This window comes from Oryx dammah, unplaced genomic scaffold (genome assembly GCF_014754425.2).
Source record: "Oryx dammah isolate SB20612 unplaced genomic scaffold, SCBI_Odam_1.1 HiC_scaffold_26, whole genome shotgun sequence".
NCBI classification, from domain to species: Eukaryota; Metazoa; Chordata; class Mammalia; order Artiodactyla; family Bovidae; genus Oryx; species Oryx dammah.
This window is the reverse complement of record NW_024070210.1, coordinates 22,623,209-22,644,737: the sequence shown is the minus strand read 5'-3', so window position 1 is coordinate 22,644,737 and position 21,529 is coordinate 22,623,209. Positions and strand designations below refer to the sequence as shown.

Sequence of the window (21,529 nt, the reverse complement as noted above, 5' to 3'; positions counted from 1 at the left end):
ACCAGGGAGGGGAGGTAGGGGAAGGGAGGGCTGGAGTCCTGAGAGGCAGAGGGGAGAGCAAAGGAAGTAAAAGAGCTGAGAGGGACTACTGGAGGCAGCTCTTTGCTGCAAAGCTGCCCCTTGTTAATCAACATGGCAGAAAGCGAAACCAGCCTGCCACTCTGTCCTCCCACATACTTTTCCAGAGTCAGGATAAGAAGGAAGAGAGGGAATAGGGAAAGCATTTCCCTTTCTTCCTTCATTCAGGGGTCTCTAGAGTCTCCTGTCCCTGGTGCCCTGAGCCGCAGCACAAGGCCTGGCAGGAAGTCGCCCCGAGCCTGGACCCCAGAGCTCCCCCTCCCTCCTTTCATCAGTTCCATCTGGCCCGGTGGCACCTCCACCCCAGGCTGCCAGCAGGCTCTCTCTTCCTCTCTGGTGTGATTAACTGCAGGATGTACGAAGTGGGATGTAGAATATATTGGGTGCATTGTTGAGGCATCAGGCAAGAAAGGATCTTTGAAATGTGAGGACATCACCCACAGACTTTTATTGAGCATCTATGATGTCTAATGAGAATAAAGTAAGATTTTTGTAAGGCAGACTTGAAAGCCTAAAGGGAAAACTGGGTTTTTCAATTAAGTAAAATACCGATTTTGAAAAGCAAATTACAGTAGTCCCTCGTTTTCCATGGTTTCACATTCTATGCTTTCAGTTACCCACCATCAACCATGGCCCAGAAATACTAACTGGAAAATCTCCGAAATAAACAGTTCTTAAGTTTTAAATTCCATGCCCTTCTACGTGATGCAATCTTGCACTGTTCAGCTCCATCCGGCCCTAGACATGAATCATCTCTTTGTCCTGCGTATCTATACTGTATGCTCTACCCACCCATTAGTCTCTTAGTAAAGATGCTTACTCCTTAGAAGGAAAGTTATGACCAACCTAGACAGCATATTAAAAAGCAGAGACATTACTTTGCCAATAAAGGTCCCATCTAGTCAAGGCTATGGTTTTTCCAGTGGTCATATATGGATGTGAGAGTTGGACTGTGAAGAAAGCTGAGCGCCGAAGAATTGATGCTTTTGAACTGTGGAGTTGGAGAAGACTCTTGAGAGTCCCTTGGACTGCAAGGAGATCCAACCAGTCCATACTAAAGGAGATCAGTCCTGGGTGTTCATTGGAGGGACTGATGCTGAAGCTGAAACTCCAATACTTTGGCCACCTCATGCAAAGAGTTGACTCATTAGAAAAGACTCTGATGCTGGGAGGGATTGGGGGCAGGAGGAGAAGGGGACAACAGAGGATGGGATGGCTGGATGGCATCACCAACTCGATGGAGGTGAGTTTGGGTAAACTCCAGGAGCTGGTGATGGACAGGGAGGCCTGGCGTGCTGCAATTCATGGGGTCACAAAGAGTCAGACACGACTGAGCGACTGAACTGAACTGAACTGAACCTTCTGGGTTATCAGATTGACTGTATCACAGTGCTTGTGTTCAAGTGACCTTTATTTTACTTAATGGCCCCAAAGTGCAAGAGCAGTGATACTGGCACTTTGGTTGTGCCAGAGAGAAGCAGTGAAGTGCTTCCTTAAAGTGAAAAGGTGAAATTTCTTGACTTGAAAAGGTATATGATATATTGGGTTCAGTACTTTCCCCGGTTCAGGCACTGGGGGGGTCTTAAATTTACATCCTCTGCAGATTAGCAGGGGCTACTGTAGTCCCACATGGTCTTTTTCCTGCGACCAAAAGAGTCGTCAAGGACACAACAAACTTATGTGGACACCATGGAGCAGACAGATCCTGGTGCCCAGCGACCTGCCGAGAGTAACTCAGAGAAGGCTATAGGACTTTAGTTTCTAGACTGCCACCTTCCAACTCTGTGACCTCAGTGAATGCATGTGACCTCCCTGAGTCACAATTTCCCAATGTGTAAAATGGTTACAGAGATAATCTGTCTCATTTTCAGCCTGAGGGACCCATGATGGTTAGCAAGTAGGCAAACAGGTGATTTTCCAGCCTTCCCTGTGATCTGAACCAGGGTTACTACACGGACCCATCCTCCGGCTTTAAGATAAATCAGGTCATGTTATTCTTCTGCTCAAAACTCTGAAGTGGCTCCCTTTTCACTGAGACTGGAAGCAAAGTCTCTCCCCTGTCCTTAAAGCCCCACGTGCCCAGAAGCACCTGGTGTCCTATCTCAAAGCTCCCCCCCACCCCGGCTCACCTGCTACAGCCACCCAGGTCTCCAAGCCCTTCCTCCAGTTACCAGGAACCCTTCCCCTTGGGGTCTCTGCAACTCTGAACCCTTTGTCTGAATGCTCTTTCCCCAGACAGTCTGTAGCTGATGCCCACACCTCTTTCCCCAGATTCTGGCATGACTCTCTGACTGCTTAGTTTTTGCCAAAATGTCATCTTCTCCATGAGACCTACCCAGTTTAAGCTGCAGCCCACTATCCCTACCCCCATCCTGTTCTACCTGTGCTTTCCCTGAGCACTCACCATGCAACAGGACAAATAACTCACTATGTTAACCATTCATTGTGTGTCTTCCCCGCTACAATTTAAGCCCTGGTGGGCAGGCGTCTTTGATTGTGTCTTAAGCACCTTGATCAGTGTCAGGCACATTAAGGACCCCAATAAATAGGTTGGATCTTTCTCAGAGGTCCAGGGTATAAAGCACACCAAGAAGGGCTACTCCAGTTGAAGGGAATGTGAGCTCAAAATCTCCCCCACCATCTCTGCAGGCTCTCCATGGAATACTTCTTGCTCTAATGAGGAGGTTTGAAAACTTCTGACATTCCCTCCTATGTAAAACCCATGTGTAAGATACAAAGTGCCATGTCAAGTCCAAAGGCCTGGCACAAACAGGTTGGTACAAACAGACGCCAGGTTGGTAGAGTTATAAAGGAATTGGAGGGGTAGCAGGGCAGGGACAAGGATCCCAGGGCTGGGTTTTTGCTGCCTTCACCACTCAGCCAAGCCTTACTTGTCTATTTTTCCTTTATTTCACACAACATAACTATGATGATTTTAGACTGGAAAATACATTTTTCTGGATGTTTGTTGAGTAGCTACTGTGTGCTGGGCAGTGTCTGCGCTCAACTCACTACATAAGTGATCTCACAAAACTATCAGCCGTCTGACCGCTGTCACTATGATACCTTATACCAGTCCTGGCACCTATAAGGTGCTCAATAAATGCTCACTTATTTCCCTAACAACTCTCTGGGGCGGTACTGTTAACCCATTTTTCAAGTGAGGGACCAAAGTTTAGGTTTAGGTAGCTTGCTTCAGATCATACAATTAGTGAGTGACAAAGCAAGGGTTTCTTTTTTATTTTATTTTATTGTTGGTATATAATTGCTTTACAATGTTGTTAGTTTCTGCGGTACAACAAAGTGGATCAGCCACATACATACATCTATCCGCTCCCTCTTGGACCTCCCTCCCACCCATCTGGGTCATCACAGAGCACTGAGCTGAGCTTCCTGTGCTTTAGAGCTGGTACCCACTAGCCATCTATTTGACACATGCTGCCCCAGTGTTCACGGCAGCACTATTTACAATAGCCAGGATTGGAAACAACCTAAATATCCATTGACAGAGGAATGGGTAAAGAAGATGTGGCATGTATTTCCAACGGAATATTACTCAGCCGCACAAAGGAACAAAATACGTCATTTGTAGAGACGCGGATGGGCCTAGAGACTGCCATACAGAGTGAAGTCAGAGAGAGCAAAGTAAACATCACATATTAACGCATATGTGTGGAATCTAGAGCAAGGGTTTCAGTTCCACTTAGACAAGCTCCAGCCACAGTGGTTCTGAGAGAGAATTCAAGTTAGATCAGCCCTCCAGGCTCCCCTCAAGCAGATCAGTCTCCTGGCCACACCAGGAGATGAGGGAATGGGTATTTCTTTCTTCTTGGCTTTCTCTTCTCCACCTGGCTCATGTCTTCCCTTTGTATATTAACTCACCTGGAGGAGGCTCCTGCCACCTTTTGATTAACTGGCCTGCCTGTCTCACCCTCTGTGGCTTGGTAACCCCAGTGTTAGCAGTGGTTCATCTTGAATCATAAATCAAGTTTTGAAAGACATTGTGTTTGTGCTTAAAATCTTCCTAGAATTCAAATTCTTTCTGAGGGTCCTTTGCTTATGAGTAGAAAGATGGATTTCACATCTCTCCCTTTAAGAAAAATCTGGATGGTATCTGCTGGCTTCCCCTTGCCCCCTTCAAAAACACAGCCCTAGTTAGTCCATATGATACAGCTAGTATTCCCCCAAGGACCTCACATTCCATTTCCGCTCTGACCACACTAAGGAAAAGCTCCAATCATGTCATCTTTTTGCATAAACAGAAATCATTTGTAACTCACATGGTCACTGTGCTTTCCATAACCCACCCTTAGCTGGATTTTTCTTTCTTCACTATTGCTGAAAGCCATGCCTGCTATTAGTAAAAGGCTGGAGTAGTTCTTCAGTTGTGAGGGACTCTCCTGTGTCCTAGGGGACTTTGTCCTTCCTGCCTCATCCATGAAATGCCACGTGCATCCCCCAGTAACTGTAAGAAGCAGAAGAGCCTGTAGGCAACGTTCCAAGCGCCCCTGGCTGAAGCCAGCAGTGATAGGATCTCTGAAGACGGTGCACCAGATGCAGATACTAAGTTCTACCACTGGCAAGGGCATCAGTCTATCTCCAGGGACACTCCCTTTCTCCCAGTGTAAGTTGCTTCCCCTCTTGGTCTTAATGAACACTTATTTTAATCTCTGATTTCTGCTATGTAAAAACGTAGACAGTGGGAAGAAGAGGAGAAAGTACTGAAATTTTCCCTGGGCCCATATCATTTTAAGAAGGATTTTGTTCTCTGAAATGATTTTGTACTCTTTCAAGTTCATGATTGAGAGAGTTTACTAGATATAAGTTACCAAGTCCAATCAGCAATCTGGGATAAAATCAGAGTCTGGGATAAAAGAGAGAAATCAATGGATTCACCAGGACCGAAACATTGGACGGCACCCATTGTAGTTTCCCTACTTGTGCCCCACATCAGGCCTGACTTGCTGTGAATCCCTGAGCTCCACTCCTCTCCTACCCCACAAAGCATGGTGAGTTCTAATTTCCAAAATACCAACATTCTCTGCAAATGGCCAGAGTCAGAATCTTCTAGTAGGGCAGGGATTCAGTAACTCCCTGGACCCTGGAAGAGTGCGACTGTCTATCAAAAACCATCCAGAGAGGCTGCCAGATGGATCAGGGTGTCTGTTCATCTTGTTCTTGTTTCTCTTGGGCATGACTTGCCATACATGCCAGGGCCCCAGCTCACAGACCGTCTACTCCAGCCCTGTATCCCATCCTCTGGTCTTGCCGAGGCAGTGCTCTGTGGTGCTCTCAGCACATCCTGTTTGTTCAGTCCCCCGTGTCTCCCACCGGAGCAAGAGGGAGAGAGGATTCTTTGGAGTCCCTTTGCTTTGGGCTTTGAAATCAGATCCTGGCACACCTGATTACACTCAATAGCTGGAAATGGTAAGGATGTCCGATGGGCAGAGGGCTCTTGTTCTAAGTTGTGCACATCAGGAAGGCAGGGGCTGGGTCTCCTCCTGGAGTCTGCGCTGGAGGGGGCAGGATGCTCTAGCAGGAAAAGCAAACAGTGTAACTGAAGGGAAATTCACTTGAAAAAGAACTCAGAACATAACCATCAAGCAGGGTATAAACCGTCCCCAAGGACAAAAAGTGGAGCTTAGACTCATTCCTCTCACCTCCTGCATCCTTCCCTGGGAAACATTCAGTCCCAGTAACCATCTGCCCAAGGGCCAGGAGGGTCAGACCTCCTCCTTGTCCTTTTTTCTGTACAAATGTTGCCACTGAGACCTTGGCAAGGGGAATAAAAACATAGCGACTTACATGCCACACAGTGGGAAGCTCAGCAGGCATTGGAACATGAAAGGGCAGCTCTTGTGCTTCCAAGAGCTCCTCAGCCTCCTTGCACTGCAAGCTTTCCAACACTGAAGCTACCCCAATACTTGAAAAGTCATTAGGAAAATCTCACACATACAGAAAGGCTTAAGGAGCAACACTGACCCACACCCAGCTTAAGAAATGAAATATTTCACATGCAGTTAGAGCCGTGCCTGAACCATTCTCCTCCCTGCCTCCGCCGCGCTAACTGCTCAGCTATGCAGGGCATTTCTTTACACCTTATACATCCCAGTGATGTGTGCAGCCCTCTTAGGGATATTGCTTAACCTTTTTGAGCCTCAGTGTCTTCATCTGTATAAAGGGGCTATTGAGAGGATTAAAGGGAATGCCTTATGATAAATATTTGGCTGCTGTTCTTAGGAAAAGGAAAAAGTCAGCAGAAAGAACTGGGTCAAATGCAAGGCTCTTCCTAGCCTGGCTCTGACCTGCCTGGACAGCCTCCCTTCCTCTCTGCAGCCCTCCCCAGCCTTCTAAATGCCAGGTTCCCAGAATCCCAGAGGGGCCACCTGTTTTCCTGTCTTTTGGACCAACACAGATGCTGTGCTTACCTGCCTGAAATGCTCATCCCCTATTGCAGTCCTGTTCGACTGTGGGTTCATATGTCACCATGCTGGGAGGCCTTTCCCATCACCCCAGGCAGCGGCTCTGGAGCTCTCACGGCCCTCTCCTTCTGTCTGAGCGCTATGCTCATGTCATTCCCAGGGTGCCCGCGCCTACTCTCTCACTGAGCTGCAAAGGCAGGAAGGCCAGGGCCTGGGGCTCCTCTGGCTGCTCCAGCTAGTATCCTGACCCACTGTCTGCTGGTGCAGGTCAGGCCCATGCTGAGTGAGCGAGTGAGTGGGTGAGTGAGTGAGTGAGGGTGTGACTGAGTGACTGTTCAGTCATCAGACTTACAACTTTCTGCCCCAGTTAGCAGGGAAAACTCCCTGTGCCCCCAGTTCTCCTCATAGGCACTTTTCTCCTCTTACGTCCCAAATCGCCTCTTACGTCCCAAATCTCCTCTGTCCTAAAAGCACAAAACTAAAAGGTCTCTTCGTATTTCTCAGAGTTGGAGCAAATGTAATAGGAGCATGAACTTTCTACTTCCTAACTTCAGCAAACAACAGTTTCAAAGAGTCCTAGACAGGCTTTGTGTGCTTTAGGCAGGCCTTAAATATGTTTTTCTAGGTGTATTGCCACTTGTGTTCTTTTTCGTCTTTGCAGCCTGTAGAAATTCTTAAAGACAAAGAAATATACAAGCCCATTCATCTTGTTTGGAAAGGCCATTTTACCGCCACAAAACCCAAATATTGTGAAACAACAGTCTGGCTATGAAGGTATTCTCACCTGCACCCATTGTTCTCTGCCAGAACGTTTGCTTGCCTCTATGCAGACTCAGCTTTAGTCACGGCATTTCACAGGATGTGTCTCTGAAGTGGGATCAAGAGCAGGGCTGACAGTAATCTGCACCCTAAGCCAACTGGGTGCCTTGGCGCTGAAAATGGGCACACAGGTCTGCCCAGGAAGGCACTATGAAGTGAAAATGAGAGCAGTGCCTGGGGTGTGTGCCTGGAACACAAAGGTCAGCTTTGGGTTTTCTTTCTCTTTTTTCCCCCCACATTTTAAATTTTTATCAAGGTGAAATTCACATAGTATAACCATTTTAAAGTGAACAATTAAGTGGCAATTAGTACCTTCACAATTTTGTGTATAACCACCACCTCTGTCTGGTTCCCAAACATTTTCATCACCCTGAAAGGAAACCCCATACCATTAGGCAGTACTCCCCAATCAGCCTTCCTCCAGCTCCTGAAAGACACCAATCTGTGTTCTTCTCTCTGGATATACCTCTTCTAGATATTTCATATAAACTGAATCATATAGAGTGTGACCTTTCGTGTCTGGCTCCTTTAACTAGCATGTTTTTGAGATTCATCCACATTATAGCATGAATCAGTACTTCATTCCTTTTTATGGCCATATAATATTCCATCGACATTCAGAAAACGAAGATCATGGCATCCGGTCCTATCACTTCATGGGAAATAGATGGGGAAACAGTGGAAACAGTGGCTGACTTTATTTTGGGGGGCTCCAAAATCACTGCAGATGGTGATTGCAGCCATAAAATTAACAGACGCTTACTCCTTGGAAGGAAATTTATGACCAACCTAGACAGCATATTAAAAAGCAGAGACATTACTTTGCCAACAAAGGTCCATCTAGTCAAGGCTATGGTTTTTCCAGTGGTCATGTATGGATGTGAGAATTGGACTGTGAAGAAAGCTGAGCACTGAAGAAATGATACTTTTGAACTGAGGTGTTGGAGAAAACTCTTGAGAGTCCCTTGGACTACAAGGAGATCAGTCCTGGGTGTTCATTGGAAGGACTGATGCTGAAGCTGAAACTCCAGTATTTTGGCCACCTCATGCGAAGAGCTGACTCATTGGAAAAGACTCTGATGCTGGGAGGGATTGGGGGCAGGAGGAGAAGGGGACGACAGAGGATGGGATGGCTGGATGGCATCACCGACTCAATGGACATGAGTTTGGGTGAACTCTGGGAGTTGGTGATGGACAGGGAGGCCTGGCATGCTGCGATTCATGGAGTCTCAAAGAGTCAGACACAACTGAGTGACTGAACTGAACTGAATATTCCATTGTATGGATGTACCACTTTTTGTTTATCCATTCATCCACTGATGGACATTTGGACTGTTTCTACCTTTTGGCTGTTGTGCATAGTGCTACTATGAGTTTGTGTGTATATGTATTTAAGCAAACACCTGTTTTCAATTCTATGAGGTTAGTAGAATTGCTGGATCATATAGTAATTCTATGTTTAACTTTTGGAGGAACTGCCACAGTTTTCCACAGTGACTGAAATGTGTTACATTCCCACCAGCACAGGTCGGATTTTATCCTTCTGGGAGTCACATTCTAAAGTGACACGAGGCCCTCCCAGGTCTAAAGGGCCATTTTCCATGTACACAGAACTCACACTCAGTATGTGAAGATACAGATTCTGCACACCCATGTGGACAGGGAAGGGGGAGAAAGCGGAACCCTTGGTAGACAAGCTGAAGGATGGTTCAGAGACTAATGAACTTCTTACCCATCTGTCTTGCCATGTTATTCTCAGCTAAACCAGGAACACACTGAAGAATTTCACTGTCTACTGTGTCTTCTTTCACTTCTTTCCAGTTAGTCTTCACTCCTACTTTATCCTCACGATTGTAGGGTCGAAGTGACTTTTCCACCCTTGGCCATTTTCCAGTAAACATGTGGGACTGTTAGCTTGTGATCCAGTGTTTAGAGTTCCTACATTTGTGAATGCTGAATGCTCCACACGCCACTCAGCAACATCTGCGAGCCAGAAATAGGAACAACACCTTTAAAGAGAGAGATGTGAGAGCAGAATTATTAATAGTAACCTGCTGAGAAGAAAGGTAAGGCAGAGTCCCCTGCTGAATCTGATTCTTCAGAGGGAAAGGGCACAAAACTGGTTTCTTTCTCAAAACCACCTAGAAGGAACCAAGGCCTGCCTTAAATCTACATATCAGTATTATTTGATTGGAAGAGTTTAAAATACTGTAGTATTCTAATCTTCTTTTTCTCACAGTCTGGCAGCTGAGGTCTCAGCCATCTGGGGGGAAGGCCTTCCTGAGAGGGCTGAACCCCTGGGACGATACTCTATTAGACAGAGGCCTTTGTGGCTGAACAAGGGTCTGAAAGAGGAAATGGAGAAGAGGGGCCAGGGAGGAGGGCCTGAGGAGGCCTCTGAGAAAAGAGAGGAATGGGTCCCCTGGGTGTTCTCCATAAGTGTGGGGCCTCGGGAGGGTGGCAAGGAGAAAAGGGGAAGGGCCTGAGTGCAGCGAGAATTAGTGCTTCCAGGGATTTGGAGGGAAGGAGACTCACCACACCATTGGGAAGTAGGTCTTCTAAGCTCACTCATAAGCCTCAGAGGCAAAATGAGGTTGGAAACCCCAATGTATCTGGCTAAGCACAGGAGGCCCCAGGATGCAGCTCTGGATTGAAATTGAACTCTGCCTCTGGGTATGGTTGAGCTGGGGTGGTCCTCAGTTTTTCACAGAGCAGGGGGACTCACTATAGTCCTCACTATCTGCCAGTAAAGAAAGAAGGAACAGCCAGGTTATCTTTCAAAGATGAGCCACACTCCCTTTTGGAGGTCAAATGGTAACCTGGTGATGTCAGCCTAGAAAGAAGCTAGCCTCCTCCCCAGCCACAGGTGAGAGCTCTTAGCTCTTTAATCATAATCCAGTGAGACAGTTTGCAGAGTTAGTGGGTGTGGTGGGCTGAATGGTACCCCCACAAAGGTATGTCCACACCCTAATCCCTGGAACCTGTGAATGTGACCTTCTCTGGAAGACAGGTCTTTGCAGATGTAATTAAGTTAGGGATCTTGAGATGAGATCATCCTGGATTACCCTGGTGGGCTAAATCCAGTGACAATTGTCCCTGTAACAGAAGGCCACAGGACCATGGCAGACTGGAGTGACGCCCCACAGGCCAAGGAGCATCTGGAACCACGTGAAGCTGGCAGAGCCAAGGACATATCCTCCCCTGGGGAAGAACACGACCCCGCCAACACCTTGGCTTTGGACGTCTGGCCTCCAGAACTGTGGAAGAATAAAGTTCTGTTGTTTAAGCCATAAGGCTTGTCATCACTTGCTGCAGCTAATACAGGGGAGATGCACAGAGAGAATTAGGGACGGCAGAGCAGAAGGGTCTGGAAAACCAAGTTCAGTCCTGGATCTGCTGCTGCTGACTGAGGTGAACTTTGGGCTTCAGGTTCATTTCCTCTTCTGTTCCTCACATGCCTGGCCCTTGCAGCTGGGCGTGGGGCTCACATCTCACTTGAAGAAGTTACTCAGAATCTAAGGAGATCAGGTGAGATACTCCCTACCTGTTTGGAACAGTGGTCACAGGAATAACCACACTCGTAGAATGTTGGATACACACTAGATATGTTTACGTACATTATCTTGTGTAATCCTCAAAATAATCCCACAAGACTAGCATTCACATCGCCATCTCCTAGGTGAGGGGACTGAGGTTCTGAGAGGTCCCATAGCCTGTTCAAGGTCACCCACCGAGTGAGCCCATGTCTACCTATGCTCAATCCACAACGTTACAAAAGGCTCAAGCTCCACAAAGACAGTGGGTCCAGATTCCCACAACATCCCGCAGCACTCAGCTGGATGATGGCAGGGGGTTTGTTTATTTTCAGAATATTAGCAGCACTGGCACTACAGCTGGGTGATGGATGACAGAGTACGTTTGCTCAGAGAACCTGTTTGGACTCTGCTAACAGTAGCATGGTGTGTGCATGTGCACGCAGTCATGCCCAACTCTTCACGACCCCATGGACTGTAGCCCGCCAGGCTCCTCTGTCCATGGGATACTCCAGGCAAGAGTACTGGAGTGGGTTGCCATGTCCTCCTCCAAGGGATTTTCCTGAACCAGTGATCGAACTTGCGTCTCTTATGTCTCCCGCATTGGCAGGTGGGTTCTTTACCACTAGCACCACCTGGGAAGCCCTGCTAACAGTACAGGGTTAGCAAAATATCCATTGTGGACAAATATAGTCACAACTGAGGCCCATCCTGGTCCTCTTGGCCCCAAGGCTTTCTTCTCTCAGACCTTGCTGGAGAAAGAGATGAAACCCCTAGCCAAGTGGCTTCTGCCAAGTGAGAGACTGGATGGACAGTCACACACACACAGAGAACATATCCACATCACTCCCTCCCCAGCCAAGACGAAGAACAGAAGGAACCAACTGAGAGACGGGCTCTAGATAAGCCCTGTCCTGAGCAGCCCGGCACATCTGGGGCCCCCTCTTGTCTGGCTGGAGTCCCTGTGCCTTTCCCAGAGTCCCCACCAGAGGTTTAGGGGCTCTATACCGAGCCCCTGCTGGCTGTGGCTTAGGCAGGGCCGTGGCTAACACGGCAGCTGCTTCCCTGTCCTTCCAGCGCTTTGGGCTGGAGAGAGAGCTGGAGCCCAGAGATGACCCAAGGACCTGCCAGATTTCCTCCCAGGCAGACCTCTGTGCGAGATAAAGTCAGGCGAGGCTGAGCCGCAGGACAGCAGCATAATAAATCCCCCGACCTCCTCCCAGGCTCATTGTTCTATTGCTGGAGTTGTTTTGAGTACGATCAAAAGGAAGGAAGAGCTCTGTGCTATCAGGCTGGGGAAGAAGGATGCTCTCCTGACCGCTCCTGTTGCCCTTGGCCACCCTCATGTTAAATATGAGGAAACCGAAGGGCAGTGTGCAGCCTAACCTCATCCTCATGGTGAGGCGCACGGCCCTCAGCGAGGCAGCACCCCCATCAGAACCCGCTGACGGCCGCCGTGGTCGTCCAGCCCTGGTCCTCTCACCTCGGCCAGCCTAGCCCTGGGAGGCCGAGCCCAGGGTCAGCGGCGTTGGGGAGGTGGGAAGCCGGAAGTGGGCCCTGGAGTGGCTGCATTAGCTGTTGTTTACCCCTGGGGCTGAGAACTGAAGCTGTAAGGCCACAACCCTTGGAAATAATAGGCCAGAAAAGGAACTTCCCGAGCTTGGCTGGCCTAGTGCCTACGGCTCAGACAGTGAATTGCTCAAGTTCTCAGGAAACATAGTCAGCTCCAGGATTTGTGGCCTTTCCTCTGCTCTGCCTGTGTTCATGGGGTGGTGAGCGCCTTCAGGCCCCACGACTGGATTCCTGGGGGGAACTGGAGCAGAAAGCATCACCTTCCTTCAGCCCCCGACTGAGGAGACAGGAAGGGCGGAGCCAAGGGTTCCTCCTCGTGGACCCGCGGGGCTCAGGGAGTCCTTGGCCCCTCAGACGTTCTGCTCTGCCCAGTGCCAGGGTCTGATTCCCCAGGTGCCTGGCTGCAGTGGGCTCGGTCACCTTTGTCTGGGCTGGCGGCCATATCTGCGCCATCAAAGCAGCCTCAACGGGAGAGGATGTCAATGTGTTTCCTCAACCAGAAAGGTGGTTTGAGTTCAGCCAGAGCAGCCCAAGCAAACAAGCAGAAGCCTGTCAATGGAAAGCTGGGGGCTGCTGGGAGATCACACGACCACGAAACGAGAACCATTCTCAGTCCTGGCCCGGCCCGAAGGAGGGACAGCCTTTGAAGCCACAGACAGGCTGAACAGAACTTTCCACCTGAGAGACGCTGGAGATGGGAGGTCAGGCTGCCTGCAACCCCCGCAAAACCTGATCAAAGCCTCCTGCAGAAGGGAGGAGGCCCACAGCTGCAGCCCCACTGCCCCCCCACCCCCCGCACGGGGCCGCCCAGGGCTTTCTGAAGACAACTGGGCCGCCTTCGCAGGGGCCTGTGGGAAAACCCAGCACAGATGCGCTGTGCAGCCAAACCTCCGAGCACTGTGGGCCAGGGGAAAGTAAACCCCTCAGCGGTCCTGAAAAGAGGAGGAAGGGAAGCAAAGCACACAGAAAATGCAAAGACCACCCACCTGATGAGCGCCCACCTTTCGGAAACAAATAGCTGCCAGCTTCCCAGGCGCACTTCTAAAAGAACAAACAGGCTAAACACACCGCCTCAAAGCTCCGTGCACCGAGGGAATTGTGGGAAGCCCGGCCTCTTGTAAACATTGGAAGCTTAATTTAAAGTGCATTGGCCTCCGTGGTGCCTTTTCGAGGGTTTCCTTGCATCCGCTTTCCTCCCTGGCAACTGAGAAACAGCAAGAAGCCTCATCAGGGTGGGACAAGACCCTATGTGAATGCCTTTAATGTACTTCTCTCAGGCTGGATAGGGACATTCTGCCAGGGAGTGTTGTGGGGGCAGCTTCTAGGTGGATCCGGGATGAAGGTAGCCCTGTCGGTCCTGTCTGGATTGGTCCCTCTGGGACAGCCTCAGCCCACTCTGCCTGGCCTCGTGGTTCTTCCCTTTGGAGAACCAGCACTTCACGGAACCCATAGTTTGATCTTTTCTGAAGCCGGGTGCAGCAAAGCAAAACCATCTCCATCGTGTTCTCCTTCTTGAAAGACTGAGAAGGATTTTTTCTTTTCCTTTTTGGGGATGGGTTTGAAGTGTGTGTGGCGGGGGTTGCGGTGGAGGAGGACAGTCATATGGAGGCCTTGTAGGTTTTGGGAGGAAAGAGGGAGCGTGTGGAGGAAGTAGTTGCCCAGCAGTGCTGGGGGAAACTGAGATGAGAAAGTTCCAGAACCTCTGGTTTAACCAGCTGGCATTCTTTCCACAGTGGATGAATGAGGACTAGACAGAGGGCCTCAGGGAGAGGAAACAGACGGAGGACAGCGGCATCTCATCTCCCGACTTATCCAGAGGCCAGATCCTAAAGAGGGGAGACAGTTGGGAGTTACTGATCGCCCACCCACTACCCACTAGGAGATCTATACTTTTTTATTACTTTGCCCTTGAGATGATTGGGATTACCTCCATTTTACAAGCAGCAAAACCGAGATCCCAAAAGGTAACCGAGGCTCTGCTAGGACATACACGAAACCACAGAGCCAGAACTCAGTCTCAGATAGCCTGGCTGCAAAGTTCATAACCTTCTCCGCTGCTTCCAGCCCTGCCCTGCCTCTCAGGATTAGGCATGTGTTTGTCGATGCTACCAACTGAACACACGCAAGCCTCTTTCACCCTGATCAAGCGGCATCCTTACAGGGTCTGGGTTATGGGAAGAACTTCTCCAAGGCACCAATAAAATCCTGCTCTGGGGGGCAAGAAGGCCTTTTTGGAAATACTCCCTAATAAAGTTAACACTGATCTCCCCAAAGCAAAAACAGAAGGGAACTAGATCAGTCAAAAGCAGAGTAGGTGGATAATAAAGCCTCACTGGGTCAGCTTTCTTCCAGGAAGCCAAAGCCCTTACAGGCTCTCATTATGTCCTCATCCCCACAGCCCTGTCTGGAGGTGGTGGACACATGTGGACAGTGGTCCTCATGTTAGGCATGGACAGTCTTGAGTACTAAAACCATTAGTTCTCCCTAAAGTAAACGGAGTACAGAGCCGAACTGGGAGCACAGCCTCATTCCCCAAAGCTGTATGAGATGCTACCTCTAGTTGTGTCTCCTGACTCGGCAATTAAAGCTAGGTTCTTTGAGAGGTTTGGAGGGTCCAGGGATAAGGGGGGCACAGCCAAGGAAGGAGGCCTCACTTTGACCCAAACATAATGTAAGACCCCTTTGTTCGCCCATAGGCCCATTCTTTAACTTAGGCTTGTGCTCTTTAACTTAGGCTTGTGTCCATCATTGGTGCTCACAGTTATGGGGCACAGAGGCCTGGGATGGGCCACTCACCAGACAATAAACACCTCTGAAGATGAAGATGGGAAAATGGCCTGTGGGCTGACACTCATCTAGGAAGGCCTGCTGGACACAGGGGCTGTGGAGGCTCAGACAGCTGGAGAAGGGAAAGGGGATCTAATTGCAAGAGAGTCATCCCCCTTTGCTGGTTCATATCCAGTCGTGTCATTTCTTGGCTTTAATAACATAGTCCATCCCAAAGGAAATCAGCCCTGACTATTCATTGGAAGAACTGATGCTGAAGCTGAAACTCCAGTACTTGGCCGCCTGATTCAAAGAACTGATTCGTTGGAAAAGACCCTGATGCTGGGAAAGACTGAAGGCAGGAGGAGAAGGGGACGACAGGGGATTAGATGGTTGGATGGCATCACCAACTCGATGGACATGAATTTGAGCAAGCTCCAGGAGTTGGTGATGGACAGGGAAGCCTGGTGTGCTGCAGTCCATGGGGTTGCAGAGTCTGACACGACTGTGCGACTGAACTGACCTCACGTTCCATTTCCGCTCTGACCACACTAAGGAAAAGCTCCAATCATGTCATCTTTTTGCATAAACAGAAATTATTTGTAACTCACATGTTTACTGTGCTTTCCATAACCCACCCTTAGATGGATTTTTCTTTCTTCACTATTGCTGAAAGCCATGCCTGCTATTAGTAAAAGGCTGGAGTAGTTCTTCAGTTGTGAGGGACTCTCCTGTGTCCTAGGGGACTTTGTCCTTCCTGCCTCATCCATGAAATGCCACGTGCATCCCCCAGTAACTGTAAGAAGCAGAAGAGCCTGTAGGCAACGTTCCAAGCGCCCCTGGCTGAAGCCAGCAGTGATGGGATCTCTGAAGATGGTGCACCAGATGCAAATACTAAGTTCTGCCACTGGCAAGGGCATCAGTCTATCTCCAAGGACACCCCCTTTCTCCCAGTGTAAGTTGCTTCCCTCCTTGGGGCCCCTGTCATTGAGTGACTCCTTCTAGGACCCCAATTCTTATGTCTTGCTCCTCGCCTAATTTCTATACAGGGATTCCCCCAAAATTTGTGAGCTGCAGACCTGTGGGGGCCATGAAGTTTCAGCAAGGGGTTCCTCCTCTGTACCCTACACCAAATAGGGGTTACAGCCTGAATCAACAGTATGAAAAACTCAGGTTAGTTTGAAAAGGTTGTCAAATTTCTAGCAGTTCTTAACATTGTGTGTTTTCTTGGTCACTGAAGTTCAACAACTGTTATGAGAAGAGGCCTGCCTGCGTTGTGATGTTGTTCAGTAGCTAAGTCGTATCCGACTCTACAACCCCATGAACTGCAGCACTCCAGGTTTCCCTATCTTTCACTGTTTCCCAGAGTTTGCTCAAACGCATGTCCACTGAGTAGGTGATGTTATCCAACCATCTTGTCCTCTGTTGCCCCCTTTTCCTCCTGCCTTCAATCTTTCCCAGCATCAAGATCTTTTCCGATGAGTTGGCTCTTCGCATCAGGTGGCCAAAGTATTGGAGCTTCAGCATCTGTCCTTCCAATGAATATTCAGGGTTGTGATAGCGGTTTTCAAACTGGGATCCAAGGAACCCCTCAGAGAGCCCTGAAGGGGGAAGGTTCAGGATAAAACCAGAAGAGATGGGGACCCCCATCTGCCCCCTGCACACGCACGCACATGCACACACACACACACACACACACAACTAATTCATCCCCTTCCTTTGCAACCAGAGAAACTCTGCTTTTATCACTCTTGCACACTGGGCTTTCTGGTAAGATTTTATTTGAAGAAAGGACTCTGCTGGGTAGGAGGGTGGGATGGTGTTTACAAGCAACGACTGAGGACAAAGTCCAGGTACCCCAGCCATCTCCTTGCCAGTGTTCAGTGGAGCACAGTGGAATATCTGTCACAGCCCCACTTGTGTAAACCATGAATAAACTGTGATGTGTGACTGACACGACGGCAAGCATCTGCTCCATCCAGACCCACGACATGAGCAAGTTGGTTTAGTTTCCCAGATGCCTGAAGTCCATCAGGCTCTTGGAAATAAAAAATGAACTTGTACGTTAGCGGGTCCTATGGTCGATGCAGACCCAGTGTCAGTGTGTATACATATGTGGTGCAACATTTACTGCTGTGGGGGGTGGTGGGGGGCACAGGGTGGGCAGGGAAATCCAGCCCTCCCAATGCACCAAAGTTCCCAGAGCTAGGGTGGTCCCTTGGGGCCCATTTTCATCTCCTTTAGTTTCTACCCAAATTAGTCTTTGCCCGTGTGGCTGGTGCTTTCTACCCAGGCCCTCACAGGACACGGTTTGCCCTCAGGCAGCCTGGGCCTAGAATAATGAGAGGCTGCAAAGCAGGACCCTGAGCTGGTAGTTAGGTGGTCATTTATGAGTTGGTCCTGCCTCATCCCGGACAGGGTCATCTTTCACTCCCCCACCTGGACACGCCCAGAGAATCTCTTGCTTGTGGTCTAGGACCACTGCTAGGTTTCCAGCCATATCAGGACCAAGCAAGGTAAAACAGCCAGCACAGGTTGGGGCATAAGACCTAAAATGTGATTAAAATTCACCCAGGGTTCATCATGCTGCATTTGTAATAAACTAGCTTTGTGGGTTTTGCACCCTCTGACAATAATATTTGTGGAAATTCCTCAGCTGAGCCTCCATCCTCCCAGTTTGGTTTCAGACAGGGCAACAAATAAAGACATTCTCTAACCCTGCTTATTAGCACATGAAACTCAGGCAGGAAATCGGGAGGGCCGCCTTTGTCCCTGCTTTGGCTCTACTGTCACACGTACTTTTAAAAAGCCTCCTTCCCAGCACTCAGGCTCAGGGCAAATGCGACAAAACAGATGGCAAACCTCTCTGTTACATAAATGTCCCATTAGAGGCATAGGGGAAACAATGGCCTGCAGACCCAGGCCTGTCAAGTGTACGACTGAGCCTGCTGGAATGTGGCTCTGTGTGTGTGTGTGTGTGTGTGTGTGTGTGTGTGTACACATGGGAACCTAAACACACTTGGCTCTGAGTTCCTACGTGCCAGGGGTATGCTGAGTGAGCAAAAAGCTTCATGTGTGTCTGAGAGGGTGACAGGGAGCCCCCAGACGCTTAGCTGCTCAGATTTCTAGATGGGGAGAAGCAAGGGGAAGTTTTGAGAATGGGAGGGCAGCTGTGTGTGAACACACATCTCCATTTGTGTGTGTCGGGGGAAACTGAGGGGAAATTCTGCGTTCGGGGGTGCGAGCCCTCATGGCGGGTGTGCGTGCATTCAAGCGTGCCGAGGGGAAGCTGAGAGAAAGTTTTGCGAGTTTTGAAAATTCTCAGAAAAAATCTGGCAACTGCCCATACCACAGGTTGGTACACATTCAATGCTTGTGAAGCTCATTTCCTGTACTAGTTACCAGCCCTTGTTTATACAGGACACAAAATATGATTTAGAGCAAAAGCTCCAGGTGTCAGAGGTGAATCAAGGGACAGTGTATTTCCAGAGGATGGGGAAGGGAGGGCAGTCTCTGCCAATGCCTTTTGAAGCAGTGAAATCAACTTTCAGTTTTAAAATCCATGGTTCCCACCTTTACAGGCTTGAAAGGGAGAGATGATTGAACTCAACTCTCAAAATTAATGCCATCCTGCATCATTGCTCTGAAGCCATTTTAGCACCCAATCTGCTCAGCCAATAGCAGCACGGCGTTCTTGTGTGTTTATGCGTTTTTAAGCTCGACTGTCTGGCTTCACTCTGAGCCTCAGTTTGGGAGCCCAGCTCCAGAACCTGTTTATGAGCTTTTTCACTCGGCTTTATTCTGACTCAGCTTTGTTTGTTGGCACAGAGAGTAGTGCCTAACTTCAGCTCTCTGTTCTTTGCATGGGGACCCCAGATCACAGAGGGTCCTCGGGCTGGCATCCACAGCCAAGTTGAGGCGTTTGCACCACCATCACCTCGTGGTGTGCACGTGGGCAGGCATTTCTGAATGCCTCAATGTGGGGAGACACTGCACTCTACAAACTCCTTGGCGTGTGACTTTCTCAGAGTCTGTCTTGCCAGAGTGTTCATCCATGTGGCACCCAGCTTGTAACAAACTTTCAGTGGCCGCTAATTAACTGTGGTGCGCTCCATTCCGTTCAAGGGTCACCAGAGACAATGGAGCCAATATCGCCCGCTCATCAGCCCAGCTCAGGACCTTGCTAGATCAGGTGTCCCAAATACCTGCCTGGTTTCCTGATATATCCATGTGACAGTCCTGAGCCTCTGTTCTTTCTCTAGTTTAGAGCAGAGGGAAGCAGGAACAAAAGTCTCCCAGCTGTTGGGCTCCAGGGAGCAAAGAGCCCAACCCTGTCAGGAGACCAAGTCTAGGCAAAGCACACCTTTGAGGATTACACCCATAATTCTTGGTGCTGGTGGAAGTGAAGAGTACCAACCAGAGAATGTGCTAGGAGGCTCACCAAAAAGTGGAAGCCAGAGGACCATACCTTATCCTTTATCAAGGCAAGATCTAAGTCCTGCTTAAGGCTCTTCCTGAGCACAGAGTCCCTGTGATGGTGGGACCCAAAGATGCTGATGGAGGCATTTCCCAGGCTTTACTCTGGTTCAACCTGGGACTTACTTCAGTTGTGCATGATGATAGGAATTTGCTTTATACTTCATCCTGGCTCATTTGGAGCCCCTCCATCATCCTCAGGCAATTCACAATCTCTAGTAAACTGGGAGTGGACTTCCCAGGCGGCTCTAGTAGTAAAGAACCTGCCTGCCAATGCAGAAGACACAAGAGACTCCAGTTTGATTCCTGGGTTGGGAAGATTCTCTGGAGGAGGGCATGGCAGCCCATGCCAGTATTTTTGCCTGGAGAATCCCATGGAGATAGGAGCCTTGCGGGCTACAGTCTATAGGGTCGCAAAGAGTTGGACACAACTGAAGGGAGTTAGTACTCACTTAGCATGCAGTGAACTGGGAGACCTCTGAACAACAGTGGGACTCTAAAGATTGTGACCCATGACTCCTTAGTGAACTCTACAATCCTTTGAGGCACTGCTTAAAGTTCAGGGAAGAGCTTGCCAAGGAATAGGGACCTGGGGACAGCAGTGGAGATGGAGATGTGGAGTATAGATCATTATTCTTCATAGGAATTCTCAGATCCTGTCTGCTGGAGGTCTTTACAGAGAGTTGACCTTCTGTGCAAGTTAATGTGGCAGTCTGTTGAGCTGTGATTCTGTTCAAGGCCCAGTATAACCAAGAAGATGAGGGGGAAGGGAGGAGGGGGAGGGGATATTCCAGGTCACAGCCACTGCGGCCCGGGGTAACATCCTTCCTTGGGTAGAAGTGTCTTCTACTGTGAAATGGGAGTATAGTGTTGTCAGTGCTTTGAACCCATAACTGAGTGGCCAGATTGTTAGCCTTGTTCTCTGTCGCCACTGGTTAAGTGAGCATAAAGACACTTCCCTAGAAAGCAATATTTGCAAGGAGCCTAGTACGGTGTGGGAACTGAGTGTATCCTAAATCTGTCTCCTCTCGTCTGTGAGTAGAATGGCCACCCCACAGTTCTCCAGCTGAGGGGTCAGCAAACTTTTTACTATGAGGGGCACATAGCAAATATTTTCAGCTTTGCAAGCCATACCATCTCTGCCACGGTCACTAAAGGAGCCGTAGAAAATACGTAAACAAGTGGGCATGGCTGTCTTCCGATTCAAGTTTATTTACAGTCAGACCGTAGACCCGACCTGATCCATGGGCTGTAGTTTGCTGAGCCCTGCTTTAGCTCATGGTAGATGTCCAGCAAACACTTGGGATTAACCTGTTGAAAATAAGTGAGTAGGGATCTCTCTGTCCATCCAGATCTTTGATTTGAACGCTGTTTTCACAGGCAGGTTATGTGTTCCTACCGCGGGGTCAGAGCAGCAAGACCCTCACCTCCCCTTCACTCCTCTCCCCCAGCTTTGAGAGACCACAGGCTCATTCAAACCCACCCCCATAATGGAGAGCAGCATTTGTGTGCCTTCCAGGATCTGCTTCCCTACCCCTCCCCACCTAGGGCCTTTCCCTTCCATCCCGTTTGTGGGACACACAATTTGTAATCTCCTTAAAGCTCAAGAAGCCAGGTCTCTGATTCATGTAGATTAAAATCAGCTGCAACCTATTAATGGCCCAGAGCCCAAGACAGATTTTAGGAAACAAAAACACTGGACCAAATTAGACTGAACTGGCCTCTGTCTCCAGGGGAGGGAGGTGGGATAGGAGGCTGGGGGTGAGGGGAGTGGCCATGTGGTTTTAATTAATTTGGATTCTCTTCCTGAAGCTAATTCACCCAACACAAAGCATGTGTAGCACCATGGAAGTGGGCAGCCAT

The 21,529-nt window shown here is 49.1% G+C and overlaps 1 long non-coding RNA gene across 3 annotated transcripts in view; it reads right to left on the bottom strand.

Annotated features, from left to right (window-relative positions):
* Positions 1 to 21,529, bottom strand: part of LOC120852792 — an 87,881-nt gene that overhangs the window by 7,848 nt on the left and 58,504 nt on the right. The window contains exons 5-6 of one of the 3 annotated variants that reach the window (XR_005718647.1): positions 19,793 to 19,933; positions 8,868 to 9,328 (exon numbers count right to left, since the gene is read on the bottom strand). This is a non-coding gene — a long non-coding RNA (uncharacterized LOC120852792). Of the gene's footprint in view, positions 1 to 8,867; positions 9,329 to 18,652; positions 19,449 to 19,792; positions 19,934 to 21,529 lie in introns of those variants that run through there. The other 2 variants (XR_005718649.1, XR_005718648.1) reach the window with 2 other exon arrangements.